This window comes from Astatotilapia calliptera, chromosome 7 (genome assembly GCF_964374335.1).
Source record: "Astatotilapia calliptera chromosome 7, fAstCal68.1, whole genome shotgun sequence".
Taxonomy (NCBI): domain Eukaryota; kingdom Metazoa; phylum Chordata; class Actinopteri; order Cichliformes; family Cichlidae; genus Astatotilapia; species Astatotilapia calliptera.
In genome coordinates, this window is record NC_137428.1 from 22,069,254 (window position 1) to 22,081,913 (window position 12,660).

At 40.7% G+C, this 12,660-nt stretch overlaps 1 protein-coding gene and 1 long non-coding RNA gene across 7 annotated transcripts in view; one reads left to right on the plus strand and one right to left on the minus strand.

Annotated features, from left to right (window-relative positions):
• prrc2b (proline-rich coiled-coil 2B) overlaps positions 1-2,551 on the minus strand; it is a 32,782-nt gene extending 30,231 nt beyond the window's left edge. For all 6 annotated transcript variants that reach the window (XM_026173650.2, XM_080304212.1, XM_026173649.2 and 3 more), the window contains exon 1: positions 2,350-2,551. The gene's annotated coding sequence lies outside the window, so the exon portion shown is untranslated. The remainder of the gene's footprint in view (positions 1-2,349) is intronic.
• The window catches only part of LOC145430005 (uncharacterized), a 127,094-nt gene extending 123,198 nt beyond the window's left edge, over positions 1-3,896 (plus strand). The window contains exon 2 of the long non-coding RNA XR_013910380.1: positions 2,639-3,896. This is a non-coding gene — a long non-coding RNA (uncharacterized LOC145430005). The remainder of the gene's footprint in view (positions 1-2,638) is intronic.
• The last annotated feature ends 8,764 nt before the right edge of the window (positions 3,897-12,660 follow it).

Genomic DNA, 12,660 nt, shown 5'->3' on the forward strand with positions numbered 1-12,660 from the left:
TTTTCCCCTACCATTTCAAGAAACACTGATCGGGGAAAAAAAATAATCCCACCTCACACCAATTATTAAGCACATCCCTATGTTTTTTTTTTTCTTTTATGCACTTAGGCCTACATTGCCACTTTACCACAGTAAGGTCCTGACATGAATGATGGCTGCAGGTTTAAATGTAAGCATGAAGAATGGTTATCTGTCTTTAATGTGTTCGCCTGATGTTAAACCGGCAACCTACAGGGTGTACCGGGGCTTTCACTCAGTGACAGCTGGGATGGGCTCAACCACTATCCCCACAACCCTGAAATGGACCAGCAGCTAGGAAAATGGATGGATTTTTATGATTAATAGGAAATAGTTTACACTGAAAACAGTAAGCCAGTATGATTATTACAGCCAGGAACCTTGCTTTTGGTATGCAACATATTGCTTTTTAAAAAATGTTTCAATATATAAAAATACATGTGGCACTGTGTCCCAATATCTCAGAAGCAGTTGTCTTGACACCTAATTATAATTGCCAGTATTGCTAAATATCTCTTTGGGTAACAGAAAAAAAAATTTATGCAATCCAACCTGAGAAAAATAATGTGACATGTTAAATTCAAATCAAACTCAAGCATGTCCATATTGACAGGAAGCAAATGTTACAATGCCAAGAATTCCTTCTCTTTCCTGGCTAGTTCAAACTCCATTTCCATCTATTCTTTATTCAGTGTTGAACTATTCTGAACAAATGATGGAGGTTTGCAGAAACTATCTAAATTTACAGGATACTTTAGTGAGAAACATCAAGTTAAGCTGACAGAAGCCATAGCATGAACAAAACTAGAGATGGCTTATCAACCCCACATGTAAACAAATAGTATTATGGTGACTTACTTTTTCGGTGTGATTAAGCAATACACAACCTTGGTAACACAGTTACAAATGTCTTCTTTGTCTTCATTTAAACAGTTTCATGTATTCTTTTTTCCAGTGTTATAATTATTGTTGTTGTGCTTGGTCAAGCGTCTTTTTTCATGATGGCTACATGAGCAGATTTTTCAGTGTTGGATAACACAGTATCAAAACAAAATACATCTTGATAGATTTATAACAGGACACAAGCACTAGTGTATACTAGGAGTATTTTCATGTGTGAATGAAATTAAGCAGGTTTCAACCATCAGTGGATAGTTGATTATCGTATTTGCAAATCTAAATAATAGTAAATATCATTTGAAGCTAACACCCGTCAATCCATAGCACAGTGGAGGCCGCTCGGTTAAAAGCTCCGCATAGGCGTTTTACAAAGACTTGTAGCCATAAATATGTCCATCAAGCTAAATTTAGTTATGTAATACACTCTGTTATGGTCGCTCGCACTACTCCAAAAAAACATAAAATCTACCAACCTCTCCAAACACAATAAATTTTTAAAATACATTGAGATGTGTAAGCTAACGCCTTGACGGCTAACGCTAGCTCCGCCTTGACTTTGTGTGAATTTCAAAAGGCTACATCCACCAGAAAACCCAAAGAAAACACCACAAGCAATAAAGTGGGCATTATGTAATCGTAAAACAAAAATTTGGACTGGATTTTAGTTTCACCCCGAGTTACTGTTCTTATTTTTTTAAGCTAGCATACATGCTAAGCTCTCCAGCACAAAACTGACATTAGCGAGTGCTGCACAAAAACAAGAAAGTCAAAGGCTAATGCAATCGTTTAGACTACAAATCGATCGTCTCAGGTCTGTTTAACACACCTATCAAGACGGGCTAACTGTCTGTTAAATTGCAAGAGATTCACACAAACGTTACCAAAGATGTAGCGGCTACTACTCGGCGACAAAATGTGCTAACTGCTGGCTATGGTTATGTATATAGCAAATGGTCGTAGTGAGGATCCTGTAGAGTCATCTAACTTCACAGTTAAACGACGAAGACACACAAAAAAATGTAAACTGCTACTTTTCTGTTTTTTTTTCCCCTAACAACGGCTCTAATTTAGCTTCAGCTAACAGCCGTAACTCTGGCAGCTTGTTGGAAAATTAGCGAAACGCCAATCCCGTAAAACTTCCAGTGATGACAAATTACAACCGGTGTTTTTTTCAGTGCTTCTACAGTGGTGCTTTTATTACTGGGGATATACAGGCTTTTCTGTGGAAATTCTCTATAAAATACTCTGACCTGTGCTTATTTTTTCCCCAATCCCGCTTGGCTTTTTGAACGGCCTGAACACAGCGATGGGAATGTAGGACAAGACGATTAAAAATGGCTGCTGCCAGGAACAAAGCAACAATAAAACTGGGCAGCGGAGAAGACGAGCGAACCGGGAGCTCCCACGGAGCTATCTGCACGTATAACTCACCGATTCAACAACTTGGAGTGTCTTCTGATCAGTGACGGTGAGAAATTTCCACAAAATGTTGTCTACTCAAAGGATGGCTTGCGATTGTACAGCCGAATCTTCTTTAGGTTTAACCGATTGCAATGTTGTTGCTGGGGTCCTACCCGGCCTGAGAATGAACAGGGCAGAGTGGAGGCTGGATCGGCTCGGCTCACTACGTCCTACGTCACCGAGGGACGTCGCCAGCACAACATCGCCTCCTGTCGTTTAATTTCAGAAATCACAAAAACACTTCCCTTGATATTTCTAGCAGAGGTGGGACCAAGTCATTGTTTTGCAAGTCTCAAGTAAGTCTCAAGTCTTTATCCTCAAGTCTCAAGTCAAGTCTCAAGTAATGTCAGGCAAGTCAGAGTCGAGTCTCAAGTCACTGGTGTAAAAGTCCGAGTCAAGTCACAAGTCTGAAACTTTGAATTTCAAGTCCTTTCGAGTCTTTAAAAAAAAAAAACGAAAAAATAATGTTGCAGTTATGCTAAATGTAAATATTAGACCATGTAATTTTAAAATCTGTGTTTTTCTCAACACATGACAAAATAGTGAACTTAGAAAATATACACAAATTGTGAAATTGCACCTCTTTAAAATGCAGCTCAATTAAACCTAGCTCCAAGAATAATTTTCACCGACAGTTCTGAGATAAGCTGCATGTTATTCTTGGATGCGGTTGTAGGACCGGCTTTAAAATCGCATGACAAAAATATCATACACATTAAAAAAAACTGCATCACCAACGTAGCCTGGACAACATTTGCTAGTTAGATGAAGTCAGCTATCTCATTGTAGCATATTTATATGCATATTTATAATTATACGCTTCTTGGAGTGAGCGCATACACTCGTGAAGTTTAGTAACTTCAGGTCACTGCAACAAGCCCAGGTACAGTTTACCGACGGATGGGTACAGGACCTTGAAATGCACCGTGTAGAAAGTAAAGACCATCGTACGTATCATAAGTTTACCAGTCTCACAAATCGTCTTCATAAATACACATTCGTTAACAGTTTATTAATATAACCTTTGAGCTCAAGGGTAATTAATTAGTAGTGGAAATAATTTCTGGTACGCGTTACAGAAATGTAGCAGTGACAACAATATTGTATGCTGTAATCGTACTGGGCAATTAGTGATACAAAACAACTGTTTTATCCTGTGAATAAAAGTATATGTTTTTGTCAGTGTACCATAATAACAGAAGCGAAACGCAATATTGTGTCAGGACAATTCACTATTTATGCACAATAAATAAAGGAGCATAGCGCGACAATTTCTGTTCAGCGCCAGACTTGCTTGTAACCTATATCACCAATTATGTTATGAAAATGACGTATTAACTACTAAAAAACTCTGACCTTCGTGTAAATGCTTGGAGCAGACTAACCTGTGAGCTGGAGGGTTCTGGGACGTTATATTTGATCTTTGAATGGCTGCAATCCAGGCCATCTGTCGCCTCTTTGTTACTTCGGAAACATGGCTCGAACAATTTCTCTTCAACGACGTAATCCGATAACAACCGATCTCTTTACCCGTCGGCTTCCCGTGGCTGTCATGCGACCGGCTATTGCAGTTAATAATACAACGGCTTCTTGACATTTTTGTGTTTCTTTTTATCGCTGTGTGACTGATTTCAATTGAAAGCCTGCGTGCGCTAGTACCGCTTGCCACGAGTTCCCAGAATCCTTTGCGGTTCTACCCGTGAATGACGTCACATTTTCAATCTCTATATATGCATGTTAAATTTTATATTTGGGGTAAAATATCAAGTCTTTTCAAGTAAACCGGTTCAAGTCCAATTCAAGTCCCAAGTCATTGGTGTAAAAGTCCAAGTCAAGTCACAAGTCTTAGAACATTTTTTCAAGTCAAGTCTAAAGTCATAAAATTAATGACTCGAGTCTGACTCGAGTCCAAGTCATGTGACTCGAGTCCACACCTCTGATTTCTAGGCCCTTAACCCCCAAAAGCCCTTTTTGATTGACCCCTACACACGATAGAATGAAGCACAGCAGTTTTTTAAAGTATGAAATAGAGATTTTTTCATAAATATTTTATAGTGAATGCGGTTAAACTGAGAGATATTTAAAATACAAAATAACAAGACAACTAGGAGATGTTATAATTTGACTCACACCTGTAATTTTATGATGGAGGCATTGATTCATCATAAATTGAGTGTAACAGCAGGCTAATGGTTCCTCTAGGTGTCTTCAAAAATGGATGTACTCCTCTTTATGCACTGAAGAAATACAGAACTTCTTTTCTGGATCACTGCTCCACCTCACCCTAGCATTCTTTTGTCACACCAACCCTCTGCATGTCCTGTTTCACTACATCCATGTGATCTTCTTCTATTCCTTTAACCAAAATAGGAAATCTGTCTTTACATTAATCAACTTCTTTCAGAACTTTTGTTACACAAATACCAACGTGTTTTACCACAGGGATGTCAAAGAGTACACTGTGTGCACGTTTATGAACAGAGAAAAGTTTATGTTTTCGGATACAGAGACCTTTGAAAAAATTCCATTGTCTTGAATCATCATCTGAAGTTCATCCTTGAGCTGCCTTCTGCAGTCTGGCTTGTTACAAGCTGTTTTCTTTTTATTATTATTCTCACAGTTCTTTAAAAAATGAAATAGCCAGCAGCATTAAAGCAATTTTGGCTGCTTAAATGAATAGTCCTTGGTGGAAACACTAAGAAACCTTTCTTTAAAATGCTGATTAAAGACCAGATTAACTTCAAAGTGAAATAAATCACAGACCTGAAAGCCTACTAAGGAAGGCCGGGTATTTGACAAACGTGTTATTAAGCGAGCATTGTCAAAAACATAAGAGATAAGGTCTTTATTGTCATTGCACAGTCATACATAGTACAACAGTACAATTAAACTGGAAAACTGTCCCACGTCGGCACTATGTACAATACAACACAACACAGTAACTTAAGTAATAAAAAGAAGAATAAGTGTATGTTTATTGCACATTGTTATTATTGCACCATGTTATTAATATTATTATTGTTATTGTTGTCCCCCCCCCCCCACCCCCACAAAAAAAAAAGTCCAGGGAGGTAGAATTCAATGGCACAGCGGTAGAAGACGATCAGCACCTCCTTCTTCGGGTCCATTTTTCTGAGGATTCTCAGAAAATGGAGATGCTGTTGGGCCTTCTTTAAAACTGCCGAGGTATTTGAGCTCCATCGGATTCCTGTGTCTATGTGCACACCCAAGAACTTGAAAATGGAAAATGCTGACAGGCTGCATCAACGGGGGCCTTCCTTCTTCTGAAGCCGACTACCAGCTCTTTTGTCTTGGTGATATTGAGATCCAGGTTGTTGTCTACACAACAATCTGACAGCCTCTTAACCTCAGCTCTGTATGCCGTCTCGTCTCCCCCAGAGATGATCTGCGAACTTAATGACTGCATTGTCTGGGTGGGAACTGAGGAAAGATAAGGCCCCACTCTAACTCTGTGTACACGGTCTGAGAGGAAGTCTCTGATCCAGCGGGTGGTGTGGAGCATTGTAGCAATGGTGTCTTCAGTTGATCTGTTAGCTCTGTATGCGAACTGGAGCTGGTCGAGTGTGGGTGGCAGGCAGGACATGATGTGACGTCGGACCAGTTTCTCGAAGCACTTCATTATAACAGGTGTTAGAGCAACTGGTCAGTAGTCGTTGAGGCTGCAAATGTTGGTACGCTTTGGCTGTGGGACAATTTTGGCCGACTTTAGGCATGGCAGGATGCAGGACTGGGACAGTGAGGCATTGAAGATTTTAGTGAAGATCCCAGCCAGCTGGTCTGCACATTCTTTTGGAAACCTTCCGGTCACCCCATCTGGACTGACGGCCTTCCTGGGGTTCACCGCCCTCACTGTGCGCCTCACGTCATGTTCCTGCACCATGAGGCTTGGGCTGTTGCTGCCGTCTGATGTTTTAGCTCCTGCTGCCTCTAGTCCCTTCACCTCAAAGCGTGCTTCAGCTCCTCCGCAAGCATCGCGTTGCCCTCAGTCAATGTGGTATTGCCAGGTTTGTAGTTGATTAGTTCTGAACTCCCTGTCATATCTGTCGTGAGTTGTTGCTGAAGTGGTCTTCAATCCGCCTCTTGTACGCTGCCTTGGCCTCTCTGATACCTCTTTTCAGCTCAGATCTGGCTGTACTGTAATGCAATAACATCACCGGATCTGAAAGTGGCGTCACGTTGCTTCAGCAAGACCTGGACTTCTTTAGTCATCCAAGGTTTCTGGTTGGAATACACTCGGAGATGTTTGTCACAGTAACACTGTTGATACATAAGTTAATATATGAGAGCACTGATGTTGTGTGCTGTTCGAGGTCCTGGTGTTCAAACACACTGTGCTTTCAAAACAGTCCTGCAGCTGATGTGATGCACCTTCTGGCCACCTTCACAGTCTTTCTGGCTGGGGGACTCTCCTCCTAAAAGGAGTGTATGCAGAGATCAGCAGCATGGATATGTGGTCTGACAAACCTAGATGTGGTAGAGGGGTTGCTCTGTAGCCTTTTTGGATGTTGCTGTAGGCTTTATCCAGTGTGTTTTTCCCCCTTGTTGCACATTTAACATGCTGTTCAAATCTGGGGAATACTGACCTTAAGTCAGCATGGTTGAAGTCCCCAGCTATAATGTGCACTGCGTCGGGATGGGAGTTCTGCTGACTGCTTATTGCCTTGTCCAGCTCCTCCAAGGCCGAGTTAGCGTTAGCATCGGGTGGTACATACATGGCCGTTACCATGACGACAGTAAACTCGCGAAGTATGTAGAATGGTCTGCATTTCACAGTAAAATATTCCAAATCCGGGGAACAGTGGCGGTCTACAGTATTTGTGTTTTTGCACCAGCTGTCATTGATGTAGATGTATAAACCCCTTCCTTGGTTCTTAACGGAGTGGCCGTTCCTGTCGTGATGGTGGACCGTGCGGCTTGCTAACTCAATAGCTCAAGTCTCTGTGAGTAGTAGGATGCTGCTGTCCCGTACACACTCGCTGACTACGTCGGAGAGGAGATACTCAGCGGTGGCTTAAATGGTTGTTTCTTTAGCCGTGCGAGCGGGCCCGCCCTGCAGCCACGCTTTTGCCTCCTCTGTTTACGTTTCCTCTTTGGCTTGCCGCTGGGAAGAACCAGCCACAGAGACCCTGGAGTTCTTATTATGTCCTCCGGAATGCCGTGGAAGTGGTGATAGTCTGACGTAATGTTCCTTGCACAGCGTAATCCCAAACTCAGAAGGTCTTGACGACTGTAAGTAGACTCTACTGAGTAGACTCTACTCGATGCAGAGTAGTAAAAAACACATTCACTCACACATACACACGTAGAAAATATAAAAAATAAAGCACCGAACATGAGGCGCAGTGAGCCGCTGCGTCTGTGCCCGTCACCGTCTTTAAAAGAACACGAAGAGAGAAACGGCAATGAGACTCCTGACTAAAAATCTAAAAAGGCTTCCAAGGTTTTTTCAAATGTTACTTTGGGATAGAGTCTGCAAACTATGTTTTATGATGGGTGCTGAATGATAAGACTTGCTTCTAGACAGATTGTTGGCGATTACTGTTAAAAAACAACAACAACAATAATAACATAAAAATTATCTTATTCAACATTTTAACACGATGACTTTCAATATTAGCATTGTGTTCATATGTAATTTCTCACTTATTCTCTCGAAGACCTCTGTAAAGTCTGGTATTGACGGGGTGCTGCTGGAAACTCTAAAGTTTGAGAGACTTTTGCCTCCTCTTTGCTTTTGCTTTTTCCTCTTCATCAGCATTTTCCTTTGCTGGGAATTGGGTATCATTGTGCTCCCGCTGGTCTCCTCCAAAAAAAAGCCCACACAGCAACCTACGTTTGTCCACAGCCCGACATTCACACACAAGCCCCAATATATGCCCCATCACTTTGCACTGCCACACTGACTGGCCATAGATGTAGCCATCTGATGGCTCTGTCAACACTGACTTGTAGTGTCAGGGCTAACCCCATCTCAGACATGCATGGAGATATTTTTCTGACATTTTCAGCGGCAGATTACCCGTATCTCCTCCTCGTTTTTCCCTCCGTGCTCATGAGTTTGTCATGGATTCTGATATATAATGCAGAACCTCTGTGCTGTCAGCATCCCAGATAACAATATTTCCTTTTGCTGAACGCAATAAGTACTCCGGGTTCAGGCACATTCGTAATAGCAAATGTCATATAATAATTAAAAGTCAAAAACAATTGTCAAATAGTCAAACAGTTACTTGTTTCCTGAAGCAAACAATCTGGTGATTGAACTCTTTTCCATATTAATGTTCCACTTCCCCCTGCTGAGAAACTGTGCTTCAGAAACGCAGGATGCTGGAGGGATGCTGAACTGCATGGTGTTAAGGTATCCCACATGGTGATCACGCCATTTTATCAAATGGAGGCAACTTGCTTAAAACAGGAATAACTCATTGTTTGAGTTGTAACAGACTGGACCCAGATCCAGTCACCCTTAGACCAGAAAAGTAAATTCAAACTCCAGAATGAAATCACTGAAGTTTGATCAGTGCAACTGTGTATGATGTGGGTGATGAGTTTGTGGTGTCCCTCTAACTTATATTTCCAGGATGTTGGTTTGTTTGGATGCCAAAACCGCAGTGATATATCTGATCCACCAGTCACCAACCTCGGAAATGATGAGGATCTTTCAACACACGCGCAACACTCTTAAAAGAACCATTTCTTACAGACTGTTTTAGATATGCTGGGTTTGGTGAACACAGGTGAGAACAGCGAAGCTCGAGCAAACAATTGAATCATGCTGCACACACTGATGAAGATGGGAATCCTAGTGTACAAAAAAAGACTTAAGAGAGATTCTTTAAGAGTGTTAAAGGATATGCGCTTCTGTATGATGGGAGATGAGCACAGACAAAAATTCTTTTGAATCGCCAAAGGAAATAAAAATCCCTTTGAGGCCACTGGATCAGCAGTGCATGATCACCACTGGGCTGTCCTGCTTGATAATGCAGTACTGTATTTCAAACCGATGAGGGAATTCATTCCACATTGTCGCGAAATCGATCAATGTAGAGCAGTGTCACAAACCACGGAGGCCCCCCAAAATACATGTTGTGGACACTTATAGCAGTGGGGTACACGCCCGCCCCCCCCCCCCAATGGCATCAATGACAGATTAAAAGTTGAAAGAGGTTCCAGACATTAGTCACAGTTAATCGTACATCTTGTACATCTTCAATAGCTATAAACAGACATAGAACTTCTCTTTTCTATAACACCTTCCATACAAAGTAATAAACTTCAAGCCCTCTGACTCTGGTCATCTGTTGCCAAGTAGAATAAAATATAGTGAAACTCCAAATGACACATTCCTAGATTATATGTGTTGTAAGCATGCATTGCAGTTATCCTTCTATGTTCTAGTTTCCCTCAGCATGTATCACCTGGACAGTCACGCCAGTGAAGCTTAAGACCCTTAATGAACCGAACATCAACTCAAAATAAGCACAAATATGCAATGTGTATAAAATACTTCTAACCGTACTTGTAATAAAAGTTAACATAATGGAAGGATCCTCAAATGGACATCTTCAATCAACAACTTTAATGCAATATCAATACTGTAAGAAATATTATTAAATGGAATAATGCTGTAAAGAATCTTATTAATGCAGTTATAATGATGCAGGTTATATAGCAGCAATAAAAGAATTTCTGTATCTCCACAACATGCACAATATTGGGTCTCTGTCATCACACCATAACTTTGTTATGCCATATCATCATCATCATCATCATCATCATCATCATCATCAACATCATCATTTATTTATATAGCACTTTAAAAACACACCTGGTAGACCAAAGTGCTGTACAATACAAATATGCATATAGTAATAAGATAGCAGAAACCAGACATAGCAATCAAGTTAATAAAACAAATGTCAGTAACCCACAGAGTTAAAAGCCAGGGAATAAAAATAGGTTTTTAATAAAGACTTAAAAACTGGCACTGATGTAGCCTGTCTAATATGGAGAGGAAGGTTATTCCAAAGCATCAGCGCTGCAACAGAGAACGCTCGGTCTCCTCTAAAGTTTCAGCCGTGACTTTGGGACCGAAAGCAGCAACAGCTCAGCTGACCGAAGGGAACGAGTGGGGACGTGGGGCTTCAACAAGTCAGACAAATAAACAGGTGCCAGACCATTTAGAGATTTAAAAACCAATAAAAGGACTTTAAACGGATTCTAAATTCAATTGGAAGCCAGTGTAGAGAGGCCAAAATCGGAGTGATGTGATCAAATTTCCTTCTCCCAGTTAAAAATCGTGCCGCAGCATTTTACATATGGAGAGATACACACATCTCTGACTCTTTCTGGGATGTTTTGAATTTTTGGAGTTGCTATTTGAACTCCTGGTAAGAAGCTGGTTTTTATAATCATGGATCGCGGATATTCATTGATGAGTTCTTGGAGTCTTCCAGCAGAAGGCAGTTTCTGAAACTCAGAAATTCGAATGAGATCCATATCAAACATAAATCTATAAAATTGAATTCAAATTTAAAATATGGTATAAAGCAGACTAAAGACAGCCGTGGCCCATATACGCATCTGAAAATCTCCCTCCAAACCTTCACTGAGGAGCCCTTTTTATGTGGCAGGTTTCCTCTGCATGCTCTGTTCTCCTCCTGCAGTCCAGAGACATACATGTTAGGTTAACTGATGACTCAGAGGTGGCAATATGTGCAGATGTGAGCTCGATGAAGCTATGAGTGAGCAGTAAACCTATAAAAATGCAAGCCCAAGTGTGTGAATTAATATTATAAATACATAAAAAGCTAACATAGCATTAGGGTTCAGGATAGGTGTGTGGGGTACAAGCCACATTGTGTCCTTGCATGACACAATGTGGTAAAACTCCTGGGATCAAATCTGAGATGCACTTTTTGTATCCATCTGTCTGCACAGTCGTGTTCAGCAAAGTCAGATTCTCTGAGCACCACAGTTCTCTTTTCCTAAGCCCTTTAAATCGTTTATCCTGACCTTTCCCATCACAGTCAAATAAAGGTGATTTGGAAAAGGTTGGACTATATTCCACCACAGCCCACTGTGTATTTGGATATGACGTCCTGGAGTGTAGTCAAGGAAAGTCCTCTAGAGGGCACACCTGTCTAACCTGTTACTTTTTATTAAAGCTGCACAAAACTGCAAATGACCCCATAGCTTCTTTTCATTGCCTTGCAGTATTATTTTTATGGCCTATTGCACCGCAGTTGTTTTTAGTCCCCATGCTCATGCTTCAGTGTATAACATTCACAGTCACACATTGAAGCATGACAGCATTTTACCCATGATCAACATATATGTCCAAGAAACTATTTCTGTCTGTTCTGCACAACACTTACTGTCTTAAACTCTTGGTTAAATATTCAAATAGCACATATAGTTTCACAATAGATCCTCAGTTCCAAAAACATTAAGGTGAGAATCTGATTGATTTTGAAATCAGTTTTCATTCCTGCTTTTGGTTTCACAGCGCACTCCTTTGCATTGGTGCGGTTTCCTATAAAAATCCTCTGAGGTAAGAACAGTGTGACAGGAGAGCTATAAGGGTATGAAGTATGAACAATAGTCTGAATCGGCACATTAAAGTGTGCTTTCTGGATAAAAACTCTGTCGAGTAAGCGTAATCTTGGATATTCCTGTCTATTTTTGGTCCCATTTAATTTGTGTAAATTAAAATATTAATTTATGTCGCATATTCAGTCGTGCAATTTCATTTTATGGCTTTGCGTGATTGAGTTTATTATACTATTAAATACTTCATTAATATTTAAAGGCAGACTGTGGCCTGCCATACACCCAGAGCATTTTAATCTATAATTGTAATAATACAGGAAAAATTAATTAAAAAATTAAATCTCTTTTTCATTAAGTAATTTTAGGTTGATGGGAGGCTGTAGTGTCCATGTTATGCACACTCATCAGCCACACCTTGCAAGTATTGGAATGCACCCCCTCTTTCAGCCTTCAGAACTGCTTTAATTCTTCATGCTATAGATTCAGCAAGGTGCTGGAAACAGTTCTCAGAGTTACGTCCATATCGACATGACAGTGTCACACACTTGCTCCAGATACAGGCCATTTATTTACCATTTGTTGGCTGCACATCCTTGATGTCTCTTGTCCCACCAGATCGCAAAGGTGCTCTATTGGATTGGAGACTGTGGAGGCCATTGGAGTACAGTGAACTCACTGTCATGTTCAAGAAACCGGTTTAAGAAGCTT